Below are 9,758 nucleotides of genomic sequence, written 5' to 3'. Positions count from 1 at the left end.
CAAGGAGAATGGTTTCTTTTTTCGTCCATTTTTGTATTTTTTTTTTTCCTATATAGGAGCTTCTTTTATGTAGACCAGCTAGGTGTGTATTTTGATTAAAAATATAAATATGCTTTTTATATCAACTTTTATACCTTGTTTGTCATGAAAGAACTAAGAAACGTTAAAGAATGGCGGGGAGTAAATGAAATAAATAATATATCATTTAAGCAGTTAAATTGATGAATGGAATGTGTATATCTACCTTATATATTTTTTAGATTTTGTTTGATCATCATTTAGTTTTTTATTTTATAGATTTTGATAATTAAGTTTAAAAATATTGATTCTACCTATATATTTCTTGGTTTTGGTATATATACTCAATTTTTAGGGATATTTTCAAATGTCAAATCAAATTTTAGAAAATTAAAAAATGTAAGTCCCATTTGGTGATAATTTATTTTTAGTTTTCTGTTTTGAAATTTGTGCTTGTTTCTTCCTCATTTTCTTTAGTATGATTTTCATCCATCTTGAAGAAACACTTAGACTTAGTTTGAGATTACTATAGCTTTTAAAATAACTAATGGTAACTATACTTCTAGAAAAAAAATCACTATAATAGAAAGTAAAATAGTTTTAAGTAAATTTAAGGGGACATTTGGGGCAAAAATTATCATAAGATTATAATAACTACCTTAAATACTATTTCACAACTCCCAATTAGCTACTAAACACTATTTCAAAACTCTCATTTACTATAATATTTACTATTTACTATAATTTTTACTATTTTACATTCATCATTTTTTTATTATTTGCTATAGTGCTTACTATTTCCAAACTAAAATAGTTTATACCTTAAACATATATTATTATAATCCAAACTAAAATAATCTACTTCACAAACACAAACTATTAAAATACAACTATAATAATCCAGAGTATAATAACTAACTCTTTGCACCAAACGCCCCCTAAGCTTTAGACCTAAACAAGTTGGTTAGAATGTTTGGTATATACCAAATTATTTTCTTAGATATAATAGCTAAATAAATTTATTATTAAAATTTACATTTTTTTATAATTTATAATTTTTAAATGATGGTTTAAAGTATTATATTTTGTTTACTCTAGATTAATGGTTTGATTTTAAGGGAAATAGCTTTAATTTTCTTAAAAACAATCAATGTGATATGCTTCAAAATTAATAATTGCATTTATGAGAAGGATTTGTTAATAAAATTAACAATGGAAAATTGAAAAATTTACTAAAAGGTGACATATATGATTCTATCAAAACCTAAAAGCAAGGAAACCCTCCTAAAATCAACCACAAATGCAATCTTAAATTCCTAGAGTGGATTTGAATATATGACATCTTAGACTAACTGTTATGATATTATCTTAAGTCATCGATTGATCTAAAAGGTCACTCTCATATTATCTTAAATCATCCATTGACTTCAAAACTTGAACATGTGAGTGAAGGTAAATTTAATATTATATCATCTAACAAAAAACTAGATTTTTAGGCCTAATTTAACAAACATTTGGTTTTTTATTTTTTATTTTTTTTTTTAAAATTAATCCTATAGACACTACTTTTACCTCAAAATTTCTTTCTTTGTTATCCATTTTTTTATCAATTGTTTAAAAAACTAAGCCAATATTTGAAAACTAAAAAAAGTAATTTTTTTTTTTGTTTTTGGAATTTGACTAGGAATTCAACTATTGTACTAAAAAAGGTTGCAAATCATTATAAGGAACGGAGATGAATTAGACTTATTTCAAAAATAAAAAATAAATAATGAAATGGTTATCAAATGAGACTTTAGTTTTCAAATTTGGATTTAGTTTATGAAAAACATGGATAGAAAGTAGACAACAAAACATAGAAACTCACAAGTATTGAAGACGAAATAGTTACATTAAATGAAGACATAATTTAATAAAACTTGTTTTGTTTTTTTTTTTTATTTTGGCTATGAATTCAAATTGATTCCTTATAAAAAGAAGAAACCCATTATCAAAAACAAAATTAAAAAAACAATCACAATTTTTAAAAGTTAACTACAAATAAAATTATATGATTGTAGAGACAGGACCCTAATTTTGTGCGAGTTTGTGCATTTTTGTTATTTAGTTGTGTAAAATGTTGATTAGAAATTTTGACTCATGAAGTTTGTATTTCTCTAAATCGTGCTTTTGTTTTCTTTGTTAAAGATGTTCTTTTTTCCTTTTCTTTCCTTTTTTCTTCTTTTCTTTTCTTTTACTTTTTTTTTTCTTTCTTCTTCTTCTCTCTCACTTTTAAAATTTAAAAAGTTATTAATGAATTTTAAAAATAAAAATAATAATGATCAGGTAGGTCACATAAAAGTCTAAAGATCCACTCCACATTTTTTTTGAATTTTAGATATACCTCTTAAACTCAACTTGAGAGTTAAATAATTAACTTTACAATTTTCTCGCCCTTAATTTTTATAATTACTTGTTGTTTTCAATTATAAAAAAAAAATAAATTAACTTATTTAAAAATATAACAAAATATTGTTATCTATCCGTGATAGACAGTGATAGTGTCAACGGGATATTATAGATGTCTATCACTACAAACATTAAAATTTTACTATATTTAAAAATATTTCAAATAATTTTGTCACGTAAAAAAATTATCCTTATTTTTTAATCTATATGGTATTTAAAATTTTAACTTAGGAATTACCATCTTGTTAAATCTATCCAATTATCTTTTTTCAACCCATCATATTTTGTTTAGATGGATAACATGTTTCTTTTTTCAAGTGATAAAAAGTGAAATAAATTAACATTTTTTAAAACTTTTTTAAAAATTAAACTAGAAAGAAATAAACATCTATTCGGTGAAAGACATTTTAAGAAGTTTTATCAAAAAGATTGGGATTAAAAGTTTCAAAATTATATGTACCAAATCAAGATAAAGCAAAAACCTAGGGTAAAATGGTAATCTCATGGGTGTTTTTGTTGCATATATATTTTTTTAATATTAATTAAATTTACAAATGTTTCTTTTTTTTTTTTTTCCTTTTCTTTCCTTTTCTTTATTTATTATCGTTTTTTTTCTTTTGAGACATCACAACTACAAAGGTTGGGTTTGATTCTACTGATTACGGTCCCTTGAAAAGGAAGTAGACAATTTTGTCCTTCAATCAGATTTAAATTTGTGGAAAATATATCTCATATTGTTTTCAAATATAGAAAAACGAGGCAACTTATTTATAATTATAGTAAAATATCACTATCTTTCACCAGTAATATTTTATTATATTTAAAAATATTTCTCACAATTTTATCATTCAAATAATTACCTTTACTTAACAATATTTATTACATTAACTTTGCAAAAAAAATAATAATTAAATTATATATTTAATTCTACTTAAATCATAAATGTCTTTAACGTTTTTTTTTCCTGAGAAAATAAATCTCCAAGGTTAGAGTATAAAAAGTTGACCTACTTAAATAAATTAATTCATTTATTATCCGTTTTAATTTTGTTCTTTAGTTAAGGACATGTTTGGTATCTCAAAGGGATCTCAGCTCAACAATAATTGGTACGGTCTTCTTTTCTAAAAGTTGAAGGTTAGATCCTCATTCCGCACTTGTCGTACTAAAAAAAAATATATGTTTGGTATGCTTTTGGATTCATTACAAGAATATATGTGGGAGATGGTTTTTTTTAACTTGTTTTAAATTTCGTGCTCCAAAATAATGTGGATTTATTATATCTAGATTTTGAATTCAAAATATTATATATATATATATATATATGAATTATATGATATGGTAGAATAATTATTATACAAAATGTTAACATTAGACATGCTCATAAATTAATTAATAATATTTTATATTCTACCTAATACATTTAGGTGATCACATAGTTTTATGATTTATAAATATATTATATCAAACATATTTTTGAACCATGGCTTAAATTTGGATCAATTTATGAATATGCTACTAAATACATATATGAAAACATGAAATACACGTTGATGTGTGATTTTACTTAGATGGGTCATCTACCCTGAACTAACATTCTATTCTGATTATATCCCAACACACTCTTATGTTTAAGTTAGTGTAAGTCCAAGTCATATCAAGCTAAGCACATATACATCTTTTTTAACATAGCTTTGAAGATGGGAGCGTGCTCCTATTTAACTAACCTGCCTTAACACCTTTTTGGGCCTTGTATTAGGGACTCTGTAGGGCATTTGAGGCAGGTTTGATGACTTATATTTTGGGGTTTCTTCATCCTTTTTGTATAGGTTTTCCTTTCCTTGGGTTTCAAAAAATGTTGATATGGGTGTATGATAGTGAATGAATTGACGAGTTTTGTTAACATTCCAGCCATGTGTTTTTTAGCGACAGTTCTCTAATAAAATACGATTTTGTTTTTATTGAATTCTTTATTTTCATTTTCAACGTTGTTTTTTGGTGGTCTCGATCTTACTAATGAAACAACTTATTCAACAAATCCATTAAAGAAAAATTGAAAAAATGAAAGGAAGACAAATTGGAGGAAATTGAGGACTGATTATGGAGATTGAAAAGTATGGGTTTTCGTTTTCTTTTTCCTTGAGAAAATGAACTTTTGCACTTTTGTGTGTACAAAATTCAAAATTGTTGGAAATAAAGAGAAGAAGAAGAGAGAGAAAGAGAGCGACGATGAATGGTCGTGACGTGAAAATAACCGCACGACACGAAGACATAACGAACTTTGTTTGAAGAGGTATTGAAGAGGAAGTTAAGGAGATAGAAGAAAGAAAGATTATTTTTAAAAAATACATATAAAATTTATCACACATAAAAAAAAAAAAAAAGTTGATGTCAATTAGTATTAAAGTTGAGCTATTTTTTAAGACAATCATATGTTTATGAGTGACTAAAATTTGATAAGATATTTAAGTTTAGAAATGTGTAATAAGTTTTAATTTTTAATAAAAGATGAATTATCATATTTTAATAATTGATGTGATTCAAACTTTATACTTGTAAATAATATTTATATAGTTATATAAAATAAGAATTGTAGAAAAATAATTTTATATCTATAAGAATTTATTGTTTTTTAAAAAGAAAGAATTTATTGTGTTTACCGTAAATTTTAAGTGTATACTAATGTTACTAGCAATATAACATATTATCTACTCGATACAACCAAATTGATTAAACTAAAATGAAATAAACTTAAACATATAATTAAACTAGTATAATTCAAACTATTTGTGGAACAAAAGTTGATATAAAGTGACAAATTTTAGTTGAATTTTTTTTTATGTGACTATCAATTAGTTAATCTGAACATATAATTCAGTTGGTCTGGACGTATTTTTCAACTATGGAGATCATAAATTTGGAAAAAATTATTCCTTTTTACATGTCGTTGAACTGAAAGAAAATTATTTTTATTATTATAGGATAATTTCTATTTTATGTTATTTTTTATGGTTATGTTTTAAACCACATATTTCTACCCAGACACAAAAGTTTGAAAGCACACTATCCAAATGTTACCATCCCTATTATTTTTTCTTTGAAAAAAAAAAAAGTTTGAGCATCTATGGGACAAAACAAAATTCCTCCATATCATTGTTCTCATCATAATTGAAAAATCCAAAAATTTTGAGTCAAATCCAACCTAAAGTGGATATACAAAATTCAATAATATGAGCATCACAAAAGTGTAAAAATTATTTAAAAAAATATGCAATTCTACATAGATCATATATATATACATCTTGGGAATCCCTTTTGCTTTTATATAACCCTTTATTTCCCTTTTCCATGGATTATAGAAACAATAATTCAATATGTGAAACTCTATTTATATACTTTAGTTTTTTTTTTAGTACAAAACTCTTCAGTTTATTTAACAAAGTATCTTCTTCAAGTCATACTAAAGCAATATTTCAAATGTGTTTGGTTTAACTCGTCAAGTGTTTAATTTTTAAAAAAATAATGTTATTTTAGAAAAAGTTAAAGTGTTTTGTAACCATTCAAAATAGCTTCTGAAAAAATAGTTTATGAAATAAGTTGGTTTAGTATAAACACTTGAAATTAACTTTTAGAAATAATTCTTGAGTATTTAATGATTAATCTCCTCTTAATTTGTATAATTCTCAAAATTACTAAAACGCACTCAAAAGTCATCTACCTCATTTTTACTATATTGATGTGGCTACTACCGCCCTCCACCAACCGACTCCAGCATCCACCGTCATTAGCCAACTTCGACCAACTCCGACAGTCACCTCTGGCCACTACCACCTACGGCCAACTATGTGAACCACCACAACCAACTTTGGTGGTGACCACCTAGATGACGAGCCCCTAGCAACTATTATTTTAAATTATTAGTTCATAGTATTTTATATAGTCTTTTATAATAGTTTGATATTAACAAAAACACTTTTAATTTATAACAAACCAAACAAATCGTACATAAAAACACTTTTGAGAAAGAGTTGTCAAACATATTAGTGTTTTTATTTTAGACAGTTTTTATCAAAAGTATTTGAATAAAAATGAATTTTTGAAAAATATTTTTCTCTAAATCAATTCAAACCGGCCTTTCATCTTCTCAAAAAAGTTAGAAACATTTATTGAATTATTTATAAATTTAACCTCTTTTTTCACAATATAGGAGAGAGAGAATCAAATCTCTGATTTCGAGTTGATAATACATTTTGGTAGTTATTTACCTTTCCTTTTCTTAACTACGTGTTCATTTAATTAACTTTTCATTTTATTTTACCATCAAACAAATACAATCATAAACCCTAAAAATAGAAATCAATCATGAATCTACTTTTAACAAGTTTTTAAAATGAAAAAAAATGAACTTTTTCAACAAAAAAAAAAAACGATGAATAGCTAGTCTAATCAAAAAAATCTTTTTGCGAATATTTTCAAAAGCGAGACGAGATAGACAAGAGATGAAAAAAAATTAAAAATTAGATAAAAAGAAAAGGAAAAGAAAGAAAAAGAGAGGGACACCCTTCAAAAGAAGGGAAGTATATTGATTGATTCAAAGAAAAGTGGCTTTACCCTTCATACAATCAGCCAAGCTAGAGCTACTTTTAATCCAAAGTATTATTGAATATGAAACCCATGTTCTATAAAGAAACATCCTATCCTTTGATTTAAAAATTTTCCTTACTTTAATCTAGATTTTGACACCCCCTTCATATCATCATTTAAGTAAAAAAAAAAAAAAAAAAAATATTGTTTCTAGCCTCTAATTGTGGGATTTAGTGCATAATTAAAAACCTGTGGCTCAAGATTAGTATGAGAAAGAAGAAAAAGTAATGTATATTAATTAATTAATTAAGTAATATCATTATTATTTCTACTGTTTGTTCCCAAATGCTATCCATCTCACTAATCACAAGACTAAGCTTGACCACTTTAATAAGTAAATCCAATTCTAATACGACACTTAATACTATACTATCATTGTTAATACTATATTATATCATTAAAAATAATAATAATTATTATTATGTGTTTGTTGTCCCATGTTTTCTGACAAAACTTGCAGCATGATTAGTATATATAATTTTTGGAATAGATCATAGTGTATCCAAGTCAGAAAATATCATAAAATAATGTTGGGAAGAAAAATTAAAATTGTGGGCTTGGAAGGACAGAACTTGCCTTTGTTGGCAATATTTGGAGATAAGCCAAGTTGTAATCAAATACAAGTTTTTTTTTTCTTCCTATGTTTGTTGGAGTACACAAGGAAGGAAGGAAGGATGGCTCTTTTACAATTTGGTTTCATTGCAAAGCTGATGAAGATGAGTGTATATCTACTTATCCTACTTATTCATTTCCATCCGAATGAATCATTTTTTTCACAAAGGTAAATTTTTACCTATTAGACAAGGAGATGGCAAGTTATTCTATTCTACCTCTTAGAAAGGAAAAAAGTAAAATCAAAATACTTAATAACACAACGATACATCTATACAAAACTTCTATTCGCACTCTAAGTCTATTTACAAACTAGGTAATTTAGAATTTTCATAATCTCCCATAGTTTGGAAGCTTATGGTTTGAAATTCTATTTACTCTTCGATGGAGTTCTTTTCACTCTTCCGTCATGGTACTACTTAACTATCGGTTACATATGAGTATTTAGTCTTGTAAGGTGGTCCTTGATGATTGATATGAGAGACTTATATGTTACATTTATCACTCCTGAAAAGAAATCTATTGATTCTATCTCGATTGATAGGAATTTTGTATTATATTGAAAGTTTAAATTCCATGTCGTCAATTTTTAAGACCTTTTTTCATTTTGGTATTTTGAAAGATTTCAAAAGTAACTATTTGGATGTCTTATTTAGTCTTGAAATTTTCAAAAAGTAATTATTTAGCTGTTCTTGCAGTTACTTGTAATTTGCCATACACCCAAAATGCTCACCTTTGTCAACAACTGTGCCTTTGTGAATGGTCCATCATTTCTATTGGTTTCGTTTGTATTATATTTTGAAGTTAAATCTCACTTGCTTTTGTGAATGGTCCATCATTTCTATTGCTTTCGTTTGTGTCATATTTTGAATTTAAATCTCACTTTCATCTCAATTTTTTAAGATTTATTTTCTTTTATTTTGGTCTTTCAACTATTCAAAAGTAATCGCTTTAGTTCTTGTATACTTTTTGCCACCTGTTATACGTTCACTCAATGCTCACCCTAGTCTACCTATATGTATATATAAATTTGTACCTACATACGTACATATTTGTAGCTACGTTATCCACTTGTTCAAAACAAAATTAAGAATAAGGAGAAAACACTTCTTTTTTAAATAAAATATACATATATTTTAAGTACAAGGATCAAAATATATTTGAAAATTTTGAGGAAGAGTTTGGTGCACATAATTGAATTGATAATTATTATCTGTGGAGTTAGATTATCTGTTTGAGGTGTAAACTTGAGTTGGGTTGAAATATTTGTGTTTGAAGTGCTAAGTTTGTTAGGTTATATGTCCTAAAACTCCCATTTTGTAAACTTTAAATATATTTCTATTCACAATAAAGATGTTAGTGAGATTTCAATAAAGTTGTTATTGAACATGTGAATTTCATTTATAAATTCCTAAATCCAATAAATTAATGAACTCTTAGCTATAACATGAATACGTAAACTTTATGTAAAGACATAAAAGTGGATCAAGTTTTAATATATAGTCAAAACGGTCTATAAGTATATGGAGAGGGTTGGATACCTTATCCTAGGGACATTATGGATTCGGCCCGCTTTGTATATTGATACAAACAATGTGATCCTAAAGTCGTTCATGTGGAGACATGCGAGTGAAGATATCCTATGAAAAGATGTTTGCATAAGACCGGACCACAAAATAGTCACTTTTTTTTTATGACGATCGTTTACTGTTAAAACTGGTTATTTCAATTCAATGACCTAAGGTAACTTGATTTTAATCTTGAGCTAACTATGAACTCTTATTTATTCGATATTATCTTTTAATTTGCATGGGTGGGAGTAGCTCAACATCATCGCTCAATAAGCCTCTCATTTAAGGGTAAGACCAGATAGATAGTTGGGGACATAGTCCTGCAAGATGGAGTTCTCTCCTACCCGTTTTAGGGTTAGCAAATAGGTTGTTCTTTTAAGTATTGACTCTTGGTCTTGAATAAAGGGGTCCCGCCCTCTTTATGACTGAGAGGGACTTAGTTTATTAGTAGAACCATAAATCATTGTT

Source organism: Benincasa hispida, chromosome 7 (genome assembly GCF_009727055.1).
Source record: "Benincasa hispida cultivar B227 chromosome 7, ASM972705v1, whole genome shotgun sequence".
NCBI lineage: Eukaryota > Viridiplantae > Streptophyta > Magnoliopsida > Cucurbitales > Cucurbitaceae > Benincasa > Benincasa hispida.
The sequence above is the reverse complement of the archived record's forward strand: the minus strand, read 5'-3'. Positions refer to the sequence as shown.